Consider the following 19,211-nt stretch of genomic DNA (forward strand, 5'->3'; position numbering starts at 1 on the left):
GTTTTCCTTTGAATGTGATCTGCTTCTTTTCTCTAGCGGCTTTCAGTAGATTATTCTTGTGCTGAATTTCTGGGATCTTGACTATTATATGTCTTGGTGTGTTTTTAATTGGGTTGAGCTTAATTGGCATTCTGCATACTTCGGTTACCTGAATATCACATTGTTTCCTCATGTTTGGGAAGTTTTCTGCTATTACTTCAGCCCATATTTTTTTAATGTCATTTCTTTTGACTCCTTCTTTCTCATTGATGCTTATTAGTCTCACATTGTTCATCTTTGCATCATCTTGCAGGTGATGGATTATTCTTTCATGCATCCTTGTTGTTTTTAAGACATCCTTTCTTGTCTTTTCACTAGCCGCACCAGGGTCTTCAAGATCTGAATCTGTCTTCACTTTCACTTAAACGGTTTTGGAAGCTTGTGATTGAGATTTTAATTTCCTCTATATCTCTTTAATTCTGCTTCATGCGATCTGTTTCTTTCCTATATTGCTCACTGAAGGAATCCGTCATTTTTCTAATCTCTTTTTTTTTTATCAATGTGTTCATTACAAGCAGTTATAAATTCTTTTACTGCAGTGTTTCTTTTTCAGATTGGGTTTCCTCTCTCTGTTTCTGTAGTTGATTCTTTACCTCAGATGCTATGAGTTCTGAGAATTCTTGTTTTATTTCAGAAAGGAATTCCGCTCTGAGTTCCTCTCTAACTTTCCGCTGTTGCTTATTTACTATCGATGCTATCAATTCATACATTTGAGCTGAGCTAGTAGAAAAGAATTCCACTCTGAGTTCCTCTATGACTTTCTACTGTTGCTTATTTACTATCTATGCTATTAATTCATACATTTGAGCTGAGCTAGTGTCCTCTGCACTTGTTCTGGGTGGGCATAGGGTTTTCTGCATATGTTTCTGCATTTTACTCTTTACTGGAGATGTAATTAATTCAGGGATTTCTTTTTTCATTTCCAATCTGAGTTCCTCTATAGCTTTCTGAGGCTTCAGAAGCCACTGATTCATTCTTTTCAGCTGTGTGATTCCCAATTTGCTCTGTGTTAGTGTTCTGTACTTGTTATGGGTGGGCTTGGGTTTTGAGATTGCATTTTGCTCCTTCTCATCATTTTGTGTAGCACTGTCTTCTGACCTTTGTTGAAGATCTTTATTGCAGTTATCACCTTAGCACCTAGTGAAGTTCAGGTGTAGATCTACAAAGTTTGGATTTATCCAGCTGTGTCTGGCTTGGGTCTGACTGCTGTGCTCTGTTCCTTCCAGTTGTTGCCCTTGGGGGTGAACCTTTTGTGCCCATCTGGCAAGATGTCCTGCTCCTGGACTAGCTGGGTGGTTCTGTCCCCTAAACTTTCTGCAGGGACTGCAGCTGAAGGGTTTCACCCCAGGCCTGTATGCGAGGCCTGAGCAGAGCCTGGAGATGCCAAGGTGGAGTAGGGGGGAGAGGCAGCTCTCCCACACACTCACAGGGTCTGGAGTAGGACTGGATCTGGGGGTTTCCAGAACGCGACAGAAATTCCTACTCTGTGGGTGGGGTGGGGGTGTTACTACGGAGTAATGGGGGGCATCCCAAGAGGGTGAAATGGGTGTCACCTATGCTGTGCCTGGGGTGGGACCAGTAGGTCCTACAGGCGCAGGGTAGTCGGAAGCTCTCCCACACACTCACTAGGCCTGGGCTAGGACTGTGTCCAGGGATTCCCAGAATGTGCCAGAAGTTCCTACTAGGCTGGTGGGGTAGGCGAGTGCTGCGTAGTGGTGTGGGGCGTCTCAAGGGGGCGGAAGATGGTCTCACCCACTGTGAACCTGGGCTGGAACCAGTAGGTCTTGCTGGCGCAGTGTAGCTGGAAGCTCTCCCACACACTCACAGGGCCTGGGCTAGGACTGGGTCTGGGGGTTCCCGGAATGCAGCAAAAATTCCCACTCAGCGGGCGGGATGGGGGAGGTGCTGTGGAGTGGTGGGGGGCATCCCAAGGGCGTGCAATAGGGTCTCACCCACGCTGCCCCTGGATTGGGACCTGTAGGTCCTGTAGGCTCAGGGTAGCCGGAAGCTCTCCCACACTCACTGGGCCTGGGCTAAGACTGGGTCTCTATTTATTTGTATTTTTTAAATATTTCTTGAAACACAAAAAAATATTAACTATAAAATACTAATTTGGTAAAATGAACTTTACTAAGACTAAAAGATGAACATACAGCACTAAAATAGTAAAGAAGCAACCTGAAGGTTAGATGACAAATTTTTAATACATAATCCAACAAAAATCTAAAATTATCTTTCTTGGATAATTGAGGTAAACAACAGAATAGAAAAACATGCAAAATACTAGATATGGACTATATGCTCATTAACAAATGAATAGATCAAAAAATGTCGTATTTCTTCTACACAATAGAATACTACTCTGACATAAAAAGGTGAAACTTATGTCAGGAAAATGAATACACTTTGAGACCATAACATTTATTAAATGAAATAAATCAGACACATTCTTAAATATCTCATCGTTTCTCTTACATGAGAAACTCAAAACACAAATAAGAACAAAGTAAAAAATAACAGGAAGCAGAAAGATGTTCTTTAAACAGGAAGGGGAAACAATAGATGGGGAAGGGAGAAGGGATGGAAAAAATAATAAAATAAGAGCTTTTATTTTATTTATTATTATTATTATTATTATTTTGTGGTACTTGGTATTGAACTCAGATATTCTACTGAGCTATCTCCCCGGCCCTAAGAGCTTTTACCAACAGGAAAAGGGTTGAACAGTTTGAGAGAACAGAGTGAGATGAGAGGACTAGGGGGTTAAATTAAGAAGTGTTATTTACATGCAGCAAGTCCCCACAATAAATGTACTCATTACTACAAATGTGTACTAATAAAAGGAAAAATGTGCAAACAGGCTTATATTAAGTATACAAAAATGTGCTAGATCTTCATAGAAACATGAATATATTCTCACTACATATACATCAGATGAGTTAAAATTAAAAATACTAATAATTTCAAGTGTTGGTAAGGATACAAAGCAAGGAGATTTTTTGTACACTGCTAATGAGATTGTGAACTATAAATAAAAGGCAATCTTTATGTATCAGTAAAAAAAATCCAGAAACTGTACAGAAGGTATATTCAGCCTTTTTAACTGTTTTAAGATATTAAGGTAACATTAAAACGTGGTAAAAGCTGCAAATATTAATTTTCTTTCTTAATCTCACATACAACCATTTTAAAAGAAAAATAACAGGGAAATCCAATTCTCTTGATTTACAAAAGTACATGTTAATCTATTAACTTATAGGTTATACTTTTCAAGGTAGAATACAGCATAAGTATGTCACTGAGAATTAGACCCAATTCTCAAATTCCTTTAAGTTTCCCCAACTCATCTCTTAAATGTTTGCATTCAAAGTATACTTCAACCATACAGAATAAGAAGGGTCAACTTATTAAGAAAGAGTCCATATAGTAAACTTTGTTGCTATCATTGTTTTCTGAGTCCTAAGGACTCAACCAGTTGTTGTCACTATAGCTTGAAAGCAGCCATACAATTTTTTAAGTGTCTTATGTTCTAATAAAGCTTTGTGAACAATGAAATTTGAATTTCACCTAATTCTCTTACGTTACAAATTAGTATTCTTTGAGGCATTTTTTTTCAGCCATTTAAAAATACTACTGCTTTTAGTTCATCAATCACACAAAATTGTACAGGAGGTTGAATTTAGTAGTATTCAGACCCTCATGGAAATTCACAGGTACATTGGTACTACAGAGGTGACTGTCTCTTCTTTACCTCAGCTCCTTATACACTATCACTGAACCTAAAATCAGGCAGGAAGTAAATAATCCTTATTCTAGTTTTCAGTCATTTGCAAATCACCTCCCTGTATCTCTACAAAGACAAGTTGTAACTCTTACTTTTGAGCAGTAATTTTGAGAAATATCAGAAACTGTTAAAGTGAAAATGCATGTGGATTATTTTTGAGTAATTTTTCTCTTCATAAGAATCCAAATTACAACTTTTTAAAAAAATTTATGTATTTCATACAGGGTCTCACAACACAGCTTGGACTTGTAGTGATCCTGTTTTCAGCCTCCCCAGCACTGGGATTACAGGAGTGCACCACCATGACTGGACTCAGTGGCCAGCTCAGCATGCCGGGGGTCGGGGCTGGAGTGGCATGTGGTACCAGGGATCAAATCCTGGTCCCTATGCTTGCCTAAGCAGACACTTAGTCCACTGAGCTATCTTGCTGGTCCTAAGAATACAAATTATAAAATAAAAGCTAGCATACCTGAGTTCAAAATGAAGACTGGAGACATCTAGTGAAATCCACCAAGCTCTAAAGACTGATTTAGGAGGTATGGAGAATATTCTGAAGGCATCTTAGAATGTGACCAAATCAGCTTCTGAGTTTCAGCAGCTTCTCTGGAAAAAACAACTCTGTGAATAAAGGCAATTGCTAAAATAATGCTAAGCAAATTCTAAGCAGCACTGAAGCTTTTGTATTCTCTGTTTGGGTTTTGTAGTAGAGTATGGCACTCCGGGCCTCCTTGTGCTACCCAGGTCCTCTACCACTGGGCTACATTAACAGCCTTTTGAATTTTTATTTTGGAACAAGGTCTTAGTATGCTGCCCAGGCTGCCCTCAAATTTATGGTCCTCCTGCCTCAGTCTTCTAAGTAGCTGGAATTATAGGCATCTGCATCCAGCATTCAGTGTATATCCATTCATTCATGTGTAGAACATTTATTGGGAGCCTCCTATATGCCAAGACCTGGCAATCCATGTATTAGATCCTATCAATCCTTAGGACAGTGGTGATGAACCTACAACAAACATGCTGCAGTAGGCTGTATCACTGAAACCTTAAAAAGGTTCCCTATCACTTCCTTAGGAGAACTCAGTCTATAAAGCAGTTCAAGTGGAGATGAAAAGTTTGAATTATGTTAAAAATATGAAGAGAAACCATTATAAAAATATAGTCTTATGAGAGTTTGTCAGGAAAGTTTTAGTAAAGAAGGGACACAACGCAATCATGAATACAATCTACCCAAATAAAGCAAAGAGGTGGAGAAAAGAAAGAACATGTTTTGTCCAAAGAAAACAGTATGTTCAAAAGGCCAGACAGGAAAAAATATGACTTTTGTATGAAAATAAAGCAGTCTTAAAAAAAGCAGTCTGTCATGGTTGATCAGAATGAAAAAGCAAATGATATGGGAAAAGAAAGAAAGAAATAGATGCTCATGTAAGGCTAAAAGGCAGCACTCATTTTAAAATCTCACCGTATAACTATAATAACTGTTCTTGTGCACTGTGAAGGGAGCTGAGCGAGATCGAGGCACAAGGGAGGGCTGCCTTGGGCCAGTAACCAGCCTCCCTATGGACAGATGAAAGGGCTCAATTGACCTTCAGGGGCTCATCATGCAGAGTAACAGAAGAATGGTCATTTTTAGGCTTCTCAATTTTGGATAATTACCATGGACTTTCCTATGCGTAAGTCCTACTTTAAGAACTTTACATGTACTGATTCAATGTTCATAGCATTCTTATGAGATACATGTTATTATGTTATTCATCCAGTATGATTTTAATGATACAATCCCATCATGTATTTTCATACTTTTATTAACAATTAAAATTGAAATTCTTATAAATTTCAACACCTGTCACAATACTAAGAGCACTTTAATTGCTATTATATAAAAATACTATTTTAAGTATTAACCAAAAAAAAACCACTTTACATCAGTATGTTTCTTCTGTTGAATAATAGAGCCATTTTAGGTTTACAGCAAAACTAAGGACTAAGTAGATTTTTTCCCCACATGCCCTGTGCACACATGCACCTTGGCCATATACAATACCTCAGATTGTACATTTGCTATAATTGATGACCTGTACCCAAAATTCAGTTTATGTTAAGTTTCACTGGGTATTGTACATTTTATAGGTTTGGACAAACATAATGATTAATATATACTAGTACATCAGATTAGTTTCCTGCCCCAAAACCTTTATGTGTGCCCTCTCTGAAACAACTCACTAATACTGCCGCTACAATTTTGCCTTTGCTGAAATCATACAATGTGTATGATACTCAAACTGACTTGATTTATTTAACATTTTCAACTACAAAGGGAAGATTCCAAGAAGTACAGTTGCTGGACCATATAACAAACGTATGCTTAGTTTTATAAGCAGCTGTCACAGTGCTTTTTCAAGTGGATTGGCTACTTTTGCATTCTAAGCAGCAGTGAAGAAAAGGCAGAATGTCAGAGTTCTGAGATTAAGAAGGCTTCCACCTAGATTTTATAAGGCCTAGGAGGCCAGGCAGTGTGCCCTTGGTAGGGCAGTGTGTAAAGCTGTGAGTGAGAAGCCTAAGTAGGGTGGAGAACCTAGAAGTTTGGAAAAGCCAGGAACATGGATCATCTAAGAAAAGCTGCAAGAGAGCAAAACTGGCCTAAGACAGAAGCCATGGGAGCTACATCCCCTAGAAATACCATGGGGGCGGAGCCATGTAAGGCTTTTGGAGCTCACAACTCATCACAGATTACTTTGGATGTTCCACACAGAACTGAAAGACTTAATGTTTGCCCTGCTCGATTTTGGACTTGCTTTGGTCCCGTATTCCTCTTGCCTGTACCTTTTGGAATGGTAATATTTATCTTGTGCCACTGAATGTTGAAAGTGTTTAACTTTTCATTTGTATGGGGCTCACAGCTAAGAGTTTGCCTTAGATCTTGGAGGAGACTTGGGACATGGACTTTTCAACAATGCTGGAACTAGGACTTTGGCAACTCTTAGAGATGGACTAAAATGCCTTGTGCATTTAGGGATGTACGTGAGTCTTCAAGGGTCTAGGAACAGAACGTTATTGTTTGAATCTAGGTGTACCCCCAAAGCCTCATGCAGTCACTGGGGCAGCTTCTAGAGTTTGTGATTAATACATAATCCAATGTTAGGATTATGAGTCTGAGTATTGCTGGGATTATGTGTATAAATGCTGTTGGGATTATGGGTATAAGTGCTACACCCACCCTGGGGCAGATAGCCTGAAGGCAACAGAAGGAAGGAGAGATGTTTGCCTCTGTCACTGCTGATACTGGTCCTCCCTTTTGCCTTTGCTCTTTGCTGTTTTCTGTTGCCATGAACTGCTGACTTCTACCACATGGCACTCTGCCTTGGACCTAGCAAATATGGACTGAAACCTCCATACACTGTGAGCTAAATAAAGCTTTTCTTCTTTAATTCTGAGGGTCGAGTATTTTGTCCCAGCAATGAGAGAAAAGTAACTGAGACAACCCACCCCATTTGCTTTTTTTTTTTTTTTAATTCATTGTCCCTGTCTTTGTTCCTAGTTTTGCTTTGCACTTTCTTTTCATATGGTTCTAGAATTTTTTATTTTTGTTACTGCTGTTGTTTTGTGGGGCTACAGATTGCAGTGGTTTTAAATGAGCATTTTATGTGATTCCATTTCTCTCTTCTTTAAAAAAATATTTTACTAGTTGTACTGGAGTTTGCAATATAACAATCATAATTAACCCAAGTACATTTTCAAGTAACAGTGGGAGTGCCTTACAAAATGCAAAGTAATTCAACTTCTTTGTATCATTCCTATCATTAATTTCACTTATACATCCAAGTTACTACACACATACATATACATGCATATGCATAAACAACACATCATTAGTAATATTTTGAACAAATATATTGGGTCAATTAACAATAAAGGGGCTGGTGAGATGGCTCAGTGGTCTAAAGCACCTATTTGAACAAGCTTAGCAAAGCAAAGGGACCACGGTTCAATCCCCCAGCACCACATGCCAGCCAGCCGCGCCCTCTGGTGGGCTGAGCTGGCCACACACACACACACACACACACACAACTACACACACACATACATAAATTTAAAAAAAATTTTAAAAAAATTAACAATAAAGTATTTAATTTTTAATTAAGGTATATTAATTGTGCAAAAAATGTAAATCACTGTGACACTTGCATACGTGATATCATGTGCTTTGATTATACCCACCCTATCATCTTCTATTACACCTCTCCCATACCTTTTCACTTCCCTAATATCACCCTTCATGTATCATACTGTTGCAGGCAGCTAAATTAGAAATATTATAGGCAGTCAGACAGGGCTAGGCCCTCAAGGAGACCATAGAAGACAAGGTGACTTTGCAACTTTGAAAGAGACAGACATTCCTGTTATGGGCCAGACCTCGAGACAAAAGAGTAAACAAATGCAGCCACATACTTTCCTAGGGATGGGCATCAGAGATTGATATTCTAAATAGGTAACAATCACCCTGAAAGAGCCCAAAAGAGTCACTAACCCAACCCCCAACAGGAAAAGACCCTATTCCTTATTCATGCTTGCTTGCTATATGACTTGATTCCTTATTTGGTCCTGGATTTAATCAATTTTACCTAAGCAATGGTGCTTATAATCTCATTGGTTGAGGTAGGATGAAACTATGGTCAACCACTAGGTTCTCATGTTTTCAACCTTAGACCTGCTTCACCACATGATTTTACTCTATAAAAATCCCTGGAAGAGACAGCTCCACGGGGCAACCTGCACAGGTCCCCCTTTTATCCCTCTCTTAGACAGACACTTTCTTTCCCCTCAAAATTATATCATGCTCTTAACCTCCACTTGTTCCTAAAATTCATTCTTTGGTTTTAGAGAACACGAACTCGTTCAAGGTACCTTTCAGGTTGGGAGTTTCATTCCCCTATATCAATACCATCCATCTCTCCCATCCTAACAGACTCATATATGTATAAAAAAAAAATGAGATACTTGTCTTTGTAAGTCTGAATTATTTAAGATGATAGTCCCCTTTTCTCCAAATGACATTTCATCCTTTCTTATGACCAATATGTCAATGTGCATGTATAACGCATATTCTTTACCCATTCATCCACTGATAAGCATCTAGGATGAGTCTATAATCTGATTGCTGTGAATAGTGCTAGAATGAACATGGATTGTAGGAATGGTACTGATGGATATGATGGTTTCATTTTTAGTTTTTTGAAGAACCTCCACATACTTTCCTATACTGACTACTAATTTATATTCTTACGAACAGTGCACAAGGGCCCCTTTTCTCCACATCTTCACAAGCATTTGCTATTTTTGTTTCTTAACAATAGCCATTCCGACATGTCTATTGAAACTTCTGCAAGTTTCAATTTCTTTTCCCTGACAGCTAAAGATGCTGAAGAATTCTAGCTAAACAAATACATGTATTGGCCACTTGTGTTTATTTTTTCTAAATTACTTTTTATTAGTACATGTTTGCAGTATGTAATGATCACATTATAGGGAGAGTAATACATTTATACAACATCTTAATTCTTTTAATCCCCTTTTCCTCTTCGACTGCCCTCTTGTGTCACTTCATTCCCTTCCCATTTGTGCAAGTTCTATCTCTCATATGAAAGAAACTGATATTGAACCTCTTGTGTCTCCTTTTATTCACTTAACATTGTTTCAAGGTGCTACACTTTCAGACAAATGACTCAATTTTATCTTTCCTTATGGTACAATCAATAGTACTTCATTTTGCATAAATAGCACATTTCCTCTGCTCATCTGTTCATAGACATACAGGCTGTTTCTATGATCTAGCTATTGCCAATTATGTTGCTATAACTAGGGTGTGATTTTTTAACTCCTTGTAGAAGACAGCTTAAGGGGAATAGCTAGATCAAATGAAATTTCTTCTTTTAGTGTTTTAAGGAACCTTTTTATACTGATATTCATTAGTGACTATACTAGTTTAATTCCAACCAAAAATGCACAATGATTCCTTTCACATCACAGTCTCACCAGCATTTGTGGTTATATCATTTCTTGATCATAGCCATTCCTTCTGGGATAAGAAATTTGTGTTGTTTTAATTTGCATTTCTGTAATAGCCAGTGATGTTGAGCAGTTTTTCATGTATTTTACTGTCCACTGGTATTACTTCCGAAAAACGTCTGTTCCTTTCAGTTGATCGTTTTTGATTGGGTCTTTTATTTGGGATAGGTCAACTTTTGTGAGTTCTGAAATATTCTAGATATTAGTCTTCTGTAGAACAATAGCTGGCACAATTTTTTCCCCAATCTACAGGTTGTCTCTTCATTCTGTTGCTATGTCTTTTGTTGTATAGAAACTTTTTCATCTGATCTCATTTGTTGATTCTGTGTATTGTGCCATGTTGCAACTGGGGCTCTGTTCAGAAAATCCTTGCTTTTCTCCAAGAGTTTTACCTATTTTATTTTCCAGCATATGAAGTGTTTCTGCTGTAATTTTTAGATCTTCAATCTATTTTGATTTTGAGCCCACAGTGAGATATAAGTCCAATTCCATCTTATACATGTGGAAAGACAGTTTTCTGCAAATCATCTGTTAAAGAAGCTATCCTTATTTCACTGTAGACTTCTGGCCCCGTTGTCAAATTTTGATAGCTGAATGGAACACGAATAGTTCCTGTAGTCTCTGTTCTAAAGATCCATGTTTGTGTTTTTGCCAATACCATGTTATTATTTTTTTAATCATGCTATTCTTCTTACTATAGCTTTGTAGTATTTCCTGAAGTCCAGGATTACAACACCTCCCACCTTTTTTGTTGCTGAGGATTGCTACTGCTAGCCTATGTCTCCCTGGAGTCTAAATCAATTTTGTTTCTCTAATTCTGAGGAATACTACTGGCATTTCTACTGGGACTGAACTAAATATGGATACTAATTTTTAAAGTACAGTTCTATCTATCCAAGAATAGGGAATATCTTTCCATTTGCCAAAGTACTATTTTACTTCCTCTTTTAAGAGTAATGTAGCTTTCATTGTAGAGGTTTTTCATTTCCTTGGTTAGATTAAATGCCTAAGTATTTCATTTTTCTTGATGTTATTATGAGGGTATTATTGTTCTCTTTTCTTTCTTGGTAAGTTTAATACTGTGTTTAGGAACACTACTAATTTTTACATATTTTTTAATTTTATGTATTTTTTCCCATATTTTTATTGATAAACAAATAGCAATGAGACAGTTTGAAATCAAATTGGTAAGATACTTTCAATAATTAACACATTGCATACATTCTTCCTAGTGGTTAACTGCTGTACAAGATGCAAACATGATATCCTATTTACAAACACCATTAGAACAAATCACTCTATTCATTAAGAGAATGTAACTATATATCTATCCTAACCACTTTGAATACACAGATACAAAATGGACATTCATCTGTATCCCTTTTTTTGGTTAAGTACCGTTATTTGAATATTATAGGTGTGTTAACTCAGCAAAATATTCTAAAAGAGTCCAGTAGCCCATAATAGTATTGGGTCTTCCGCTTGACTGGCAATGTCAGAAATTGTTGACCTGAGTCCCCTACAGCGCAACATAACAGCATGGCTTTACTTCTTATATTTCGTTTTTATACTTCTCTGCTGGATGGTTAAGACCAAGGTGAAGCAGGACCTATGCAACAAGAGTTGTAGCTTTTAGGTCTGATAAGGTCAGTGAAATCCCCTCAGGATTTATGCTGAGATCCTGTACCTCAAATTGTAGATCTTTTGTCAGTTTCAGCCATGTGGATGAGTCATGGCCATTGCTTGGCCAATATGCTCTCTGTGAAAGCCTGAGAGAGTGTTTTCTCTCCATGTGACTCTCCTTAGGCACACTCTACATCATTGATCACTTTCCTCTTCGGGCCCATAATCTCCTTGATCAGAAAATTTGGGACACTACCGAGTTACATGACGTTGCAGTACAAGTTCTCATATGTCCTGAGCCTTAATTGACCTTAGAAGGCTAGGGCCAAAATGTTGGCTTTCCTTGCAGCCCTCCTTTTTCTCTAATTTTGGTCTGCAAACTTAGGTTGTTAACCATCCAGAAGACAAGCTTATTGTTATTACCATACAACTTATGTTAAGCTTAACCTCACTATGTGTCTGCATATCAAACATCTTAGGCATAATATGGAACAGGTATTTTTCATCAAGTATTGATATGTTGAATTTTAAGTCCCTGAATAATATGATAAAGACATTTTAAAAATTACATTATATTTTAAAAATAAACATAAAGAATTATATACTTCTTATATTTACACATAAGTCCAAAAATCTTACCATATACAACCTTGAAGCAGGACAGTCCCACAATATTCCTTTTCCTGTCTCTTGCTTTCATTCACCACCCACTTCTTTTTGAACAACCATCTACCCAAGAGACATCCTAGCAACAACTGGCATGTTATGACAAGCAGCCCATATTCAGAAGACCAGAATGACAGGCACTCCAAGCATGAAACTACTATTACAAATTACCATCTGCAGTGCAGTAGTTTAGTTCACAGGTATCAGTATATATAGTTAGTCAGGGTGAGAATCTTTCCAATTAACTGCTAGATTCAAAAATCTTCTGAAGATTCTCAGGATCATTGCCTTGCCCATCTTCTACATATAACTGTATGGCTGGACTTATTCATCATTCCTAGCTCTTCTCTTTTCCCTCTCTTAATTTTTACATATTAAGGGCCAGCCAGATAGCTCAGCAGACTGAAGTGACTGCTTAGGCAGAGCTCAGTGGCCAGGGTTACATTCCTGGTGTGCCATACCAGCACACTGGTCCCCAAAGCACACTGAGATGTTGAGACTAAGTATGGTGGCGCACACCTGTAATCCCAGTACTTGGGAGGCTGAAAACAGGAGAATCACTATGAGTCAGATCTATGTAGTGAGACCCTCTATACCCCATATTAATAAAAAAATTACATATTGACTTTATATATTGCTATCCTAACAAATGATTATTCACTGCAAAACTCTTTTGGTAGAATTTTTTGAATCTTCTATGAAAAGAATTTAGTTGTCTGAAAATAATAGCAATTTGATTCCTTCCTTTTCTAAAATATCCCTTTTATGTTTTCTCTTACCTGATTACTCTAGCTAATATTTCAAGATATTGAGTAGTACTAGTGATAGCAGGCATCCTTGTCCCTCATTTTAGAGGAAAAGCTTTCAGTTTCTTCCCATGTAATATGATGCTAGCCATTAGCAGAGCTTAACTATCTTTTATCAGATTGACATAAGGTCCTTCCCTACACCTATAGTCTTCAGTATTTTTATTATCAATGTTGGATTTTGTCAAAATCTTTTTCTGTATCATTGAAACAAGCACATTGTTTCCATACTTCCGTTTATGCAATTGACCTACTTATGATTTGTATATGTTGAACAACTGGCATCTCTGAAAATTTTTTGAGATTTACTGCATCCTGTTTGCTAGATTACTGTTGAGGATTTCTGCATTTGAGTTCATTACAGAGATTGGCCTATAGTTCTCTTTTCTGGTTGACTCCTTTTTTTGATTCTGGAATCAGAGTAATGCTAACTTCCAGGAATGACTTTGGGAATACTCTGTTACTTTCCTTTTCATTAAAGCATTTGAAGAGCACTGGTCTCAGATCTTCTCTAAAGTTCTTATAAAATTCAGTACTGACTCCATCAGGATACCAGCTTTTCTTAGTTAGGTCTTTCTATTATTTCTTCAATTCCATTGCCTGTTACTGGATTGTTCATTTGTTTTTGTATCTTCTTGGTTCCATTTTAATAGTCCACGTGTACCTAGGAATCTAGCCATTTCTTCTGAATTTCAATTTTTATTACAGTACAGGTTCTCCAAGTAATTATCAGTAATCTTCTGAATTTTGGCAGTGTCCATTTTATGTCTTTTTCTTTTCTAATTGCATTGATTTGTGTGCAACTCCCCCTACCCCCACCTTTTTTTTGGTAAGGACTGGCTACAGGGTTGCTTATTTTGTTTACTCTTTCAAGGAACTAACTCTTACGTTCATTAACTGTATTGTTTCTTTAATCTCAATCTCATTAATTTCTGCTCTGATCATTATAATTTTTTTCCTTATAGCAGTTTTGGATTTGGACTGTTCCTGTTTGTCTATGACCTTGAGATACATTATGAGATGACTTATTTGGACTTGCTCTGTTTTTCAGATGTAGGCATCCTTGACTATGAACTTCACTCCTTGGACTGTTTTATGTCCCATAGTTTCCAGTATGTTGTACTGGCATCATTGATTCTAGAACTAATTTCTTCCTTGACTTCTTCTGTGACCCAATGATTGTTCAAAACTGTTTTATTTAATTTCCAAGCACTGCACAATTTCTATGGTTTCTTTTGCCACTAGTTTCACAGCAATACTATCTGATGATATGCACTTGATGATTTCCATTCTTTTATATTGAATTAAGCATTTTTCATGGGCTATCAAGTAGTCCATTTAGGAGAAAGTCCCATATGCTACTGAGAAAAATGGGTATTTTGTTGTTGCTAGATGAAACACTACAGGTATCTATTAAATCCATTTGTTCAAAGGTTTGGTTCAATGCTGATATTTTTGTCTAGATGATCTACTGGTGTTTATCTGATTTTTTAATGTCAAGTTGTATTTATTTTATAAAGTTGGAAATATCTGGTTTTTGTGCATATGTATTTATAATTGCTACCTTTTCCTGCTGAATTGTTCCCTTGGCTTAAAATCCATTTTGTCTGTGATTATGATAGCTACTGGTATTTTTTTTCCCATGTGCTCATTTCATGAAATACTCCATCCTTTGATTTTTAATCTGTTAATTTTCTTTTGGATTAAATGTGCTTCTTGTATACTGTACATGATTGAGTTTTGGGTTTTGATCTCCTCTGCCAATGTGTCTTTTGATTAGGAAACTGAACCTTTCATATTAAGAATTATTGCTAGAAGGTACACAGCTATTCCTGTCATTGCATTATTTTCCTGTTGCTGGTTTCCTTCCCTTCTTCCTTTCCACCTTCCTTTTTTCCTTCCTTTCTTCCTTCTTTCTGCCCATCTGCTTACCCTGCCTTATTTATTAGGGTTTGTTAGAATGGATGGCTTCCCTGACTTTTTAGGATAACCTAGAGAATTTTTTGGAGTGCCATTTTAACAATCATATTTTTAAAAATTATTTTATTTTTTTGGTACAAGGTCTTGCTATGCTGCTTGGACTCATAGTGATCCTCCTGTCTCAGCCTCCCCAATTCTGGGATTACAGGTGTGTGCCACCATATCGTTTCTGTGGCCAGCATGGCATGCACTACTGGGGATCAACTCTGAGTTCTTGCACTTGCCAGGCAGGTGCTTAGACCACTGAGCTACCTCCTCGGCCAACAATCATAATTATTGAGGTATTCCTTGTCATGGAAATATTTTATTTCTCCATCAATTTTGAAAAATAATTTAACAGCATATTTAAGTCTGAGCTAGAAGTGGTTATCTTTCAAGGGTGTGAAACTTTCTGGCTCTCTTGGCTTTTAAGATTTGTGTTGAGAAGTCTGATGTAATGATACTGGGTTTACCTTTGTCACTGTTTTCTAACATTCTTTAAGATTCTGTCCCTGTGCTGGACTTCTGCATTTCTGACTATGATGTGATGCGGAGAGACTCCCTTTTGATTAGGGTTGTTTAGGGATCTATATGTTTTACTTATTGGTATGTTTAATTCTTTCCCCATATTTAGAAAGTATTCTACTATTAATTCTGAAAACAGGTTTTCAATCTTTGTGCTTCCTTCTAATTTTTCACTTATTTCAATGAATTTGATTTGTTTTTGCTTTATCTAGCACCTGCTGGAGCCATTTTCCAAGTTCTTACTTGTAAGGTACTTCTTGAGTAACTGGTGATTTTTAAAAATATCCCTGTCTTCTAATTCTGATATTCTGTTCACACACTGGTCACTTTTGCTGTCTATATTTTCAATAAAATTCTGTTTGGAACCTTCTCCTAAACTCTTAATTCTTTACTGAATTGATCACTCATGTTTTGTATTCTTATGTTTAGCTCAGCTAGCCTTTTATCTATAAAATGCTGCTTCTATAAGCCCCTGGACATTTGTTACATCTATTATCTATTTAATGTTATCTTCATGCGAGCCCTGCAAAGCAACTTACTAACCTCTTTTAAAATCTCTATTATTCTTTTGAATAATTCACCCATGTTTTGCTTCCCTTCCTTTAATGCCCCAAGAATCTGCTCTGGGGGAGTTGGGAATCTGGTGAGGCCTTTTGTTGCCTAGTATTCTCATGTTTCCATTGTTTTTGTTTGTTGTATGCTTAGGTGTGTAGGTGCTTTCAGTGGAAAGACTCTGTTACTAGTATGGAGATCTCTGTAGTTAAGTTTGCTTCTTGTGAGACCCTGTGGGCACGGCCAACTACAGATACTGTTTTTGCCTCTGTCCCAAGATCAGATCATCTCTGTTAAACTAGAAGGGAAGGATGCAGTGTAATTGGCCCACCACTTGGTTCTCCAATAATGGGCCACAATATTATTGTCACAAAGGTAATCTGGGTATTGGCATGCAGTGAAAACCTATTAATAGCAGCAACTTTGTAACCCTTGGCAACATCAAATAAACTAACAACAGTAATATCATCCAAGACAAACTGTATGGACATATCCCAAGAACAAGTAATATATAACCCTTAACCATAGAAATTTATAATTATAGTATGACAAACCCAAATCCAATGTTTGACATACAGCAAACACATGCTAAATGAAACCACTGTACCTCCATTAATGTTAGAAAAGAATTCAACAGTAATGAGTTATTACTATAATGTATCAAAACTAAAGACTGATGTGTCTTTAGATCTAAAAAGTTGATGCAGCTTGACTATTAAACTATGAAAAAGATGGGGATTGGGAATTGGGTAATACAAAAAGAAAAATTTGAAAAATAAATGGGGGATAAGAAAAAGGAGAGAAAAGGGAGACAGAGGATTCCATTAAGGAATGGAAGGATAGTCAACAGAATTAAATAAAGACAACAAAAGAGAAGGAATGAGAAATAGAAGACAGGAAAAAAAAAAAGAGGGAGAATTATTTTTTAAAAGGAAAAAGAAAAAAAAATGACAAAGAAAAATTCCCCAAATCCTAATACAACAGTGGAGGAAAAAAAAAAACGAAAACAAAAGAGAAGGAAAGGAGAGAAGAGAGGGGTAAAGAAATGAAGAAGGGAGGGAAGATACAAACAACAAAAAAAATTCTTTTTTTTTTTTTGAATGAGCAGTATCCTTCCTGGATCTGCAATTATAAAATGCAACTACTTAGTTTTTTCCACCTAGCTTTACAGCCTATGAATTTTTCAGATTGCTCCCATCCCATTCCAGCAGCACCTCTGTTTTACCCTCCCTGGCTGCAAAAATGTCCAAGCTGAGATGTGTCCTCCCTCATGTTGGTAAACAGAAAGCAATCAGACTTCCTATCTCTATTAGACATATGCAAGGCAAGGCTTTCCGTATTTAATGCCAGCACTTTCAGACCCACCTTGGGACCAGTTTCTGCTCACAACTCAAACAGGATTCAACAGGGTATGTCCTTTCCAGCCAAGTTTAAATTTCTCAGAAGTTATATTGCTAGTCTGTTCCCTGTCCACAGCTGTATCTCATGGCTCTCTCTCATCCAGTCACTGTGGGAGTATAGCTAGAATACTAAAATAAATTTTTAGTTGTCCTGAGTCCCAGATTTATATACAACCCCTTCCTGAAATTTCCTCGGATTAAACGCTCTGCAGTGATACAGCAAGCAGACAAGCACACACACCCTGGAATCTTTGTTTGTTTGTACCTGCCAATTTCCATGTACAAGAAGTCCCCTCAGAACAAAACACCATGCTGCTTTTGCAGTTCACAACTGAAGTGGGCTCCTCTTGAGGCCCATGCCACTGCCTCAGCCTACTGTTATTTTCCCTATAATCTCAGCTCTTGGCACTGGGACCTTGCTTCTGTGGAGCCCAGTTCCTCTCCTGCTGAGTTGCAAAGCTGGGACAGCCTCCAGATTGCTTCATTTTTTCCTCTATGTTATGGTGCACCTAGCCAACTTCACTGTGGCTTCTTTGTCAGTTCCTTCCCAGTTCCTGACTATCCTTTTTTAATTCACCAAGTTACTGTCAAGAGTTTGGCTTCTAGATTTCAGAAAGGCCAAATTTTGCCACCAATCACCACCACTATACTATTTTTCCACTGTCCATTTGCATTTGAGAAACATCTATCCAGATCATTTGCTCATTTATTGACAAGAAAAAATGTTTTTGGTATTCAGCTTTTAATTTCTAATCCTTCATCTGTCCTGGATACTAATCCTATTTGGATGAACTTTTGGCACAGAGTTTCTCACATTCTGTAAGCTATCTCTGTTCTATTTCCTTTGCTTTGCAGAATCTTTTTTTTTTCTCAATTTTTTAAATTTATTCAATATATTTGTTCAGTATTTTTTTTGAATTTCAGAAAAATATTTCTGAGTTAAATACATAGCATGAGATTAATAGATTGTACATTGCACATAAATTATTTGTAAACTTAAATGAATATAACACTAAAAATTGTCCAAAATAAAAATGAATTTACACTTCAGTCATATAATAGTTCACTCTGTGTCAAAATCAAGAAAAGTATATTCATATAATTAGAATTCTCAAAGTAGAAAAGGGTAGAAAATAAATATTAAAGGTTTAAAATTTCTGAATTTAGTTGAAATTATAGCACATTTCCAAGAAAAATGAAACTTTTGCACAAGAAATTTGAATAAAATCATACCAAGATACACAAAAATGAAATTCTCCAAAACTTACTGTAAAGAAAAAAATATTAAAGCATACACATATAAAAAATTAGCTCTGAAAGAACAAAATTAAATAGCATCTTATTCCACATTAGAAAGAAAAAAAAAGACCAAGTGTGTAAGAAACTAGACTAATTAATTCAAAGGACTGAAAGAAAAAAAAATCTGTCATCATTGAATTTTATACTCAGCAAACATACCTTTGAAAACTAAAAGTATTTTCCAGTTATACAAACTCAAAATATTCTAATACCTCCAGACACAGCATATAGAAAATAACAAAGAACATAATCCAGAAGGCAAGAGAAGGCGATGTATGGTCCTAGATAAAAAATAAAGAGCTCTCAAAATGACAGTTATGTAGGACTATGTAAAATATATTAGATGGAGACCCAGTCCTAGCCCAGGTCCGGTGAGTGTGTGGAGAGCTTCCTGCTACCCTGCGCGGGCGTGACCAGTCCCAGCCCAGGCGCAGAGTGGGCCGGACTCACTCCCACCCCCTCGGGCCACCCCCCACCACTCCGCCGTACCTCCCC

The 19,211-nt window shown here is 37.0% G+C and overlaps 1 protein-coding gene across 6 annotated transcripts in view; it reads right to left on the bottom strand.

Moving 5' to 3' along the window:
- The window catches only part of Clock (clock circadian regulator), a 191,857-nt gene that overhangs the window by 124,870 nt on the left and 47,776 nt on the right, over nucleotides 1-19,211 (bottom strand). For 4 of the 6 annotated variants that reach the window (XM_023710913.1, XM_004627517.2, XM_023710911.1 and 1 more), the window contains exon 3: nucleotides 4,293-4,426. The gene's annotated coding sequence lies outside the window, so the exon portion shown is untranslated. Of the gene's footprint in view, nucleotides 1-4,292; nucleotides 4,442-19,211 lie in introns of all 6 variants that reach the window. The other 2 variants (XM_023710915.1, XM_023710914.1) reach the window with 2 other exon arrangements.

Source organism: Octodon degus, unplaced genomic scaffold (assembly GCF_000260255.1).
Source record: "Octodon degus isolate 3935 unplaced genomic scaffold, OctDeg1.0 scaffold00019, whole genome shotgun sequence".
NCBI classification, from domain to species: Eukaryota; Metazoa; Chordata; class Mammalia; order Rodentia; family Octodontidae; genus Octodon; species Octodon degus.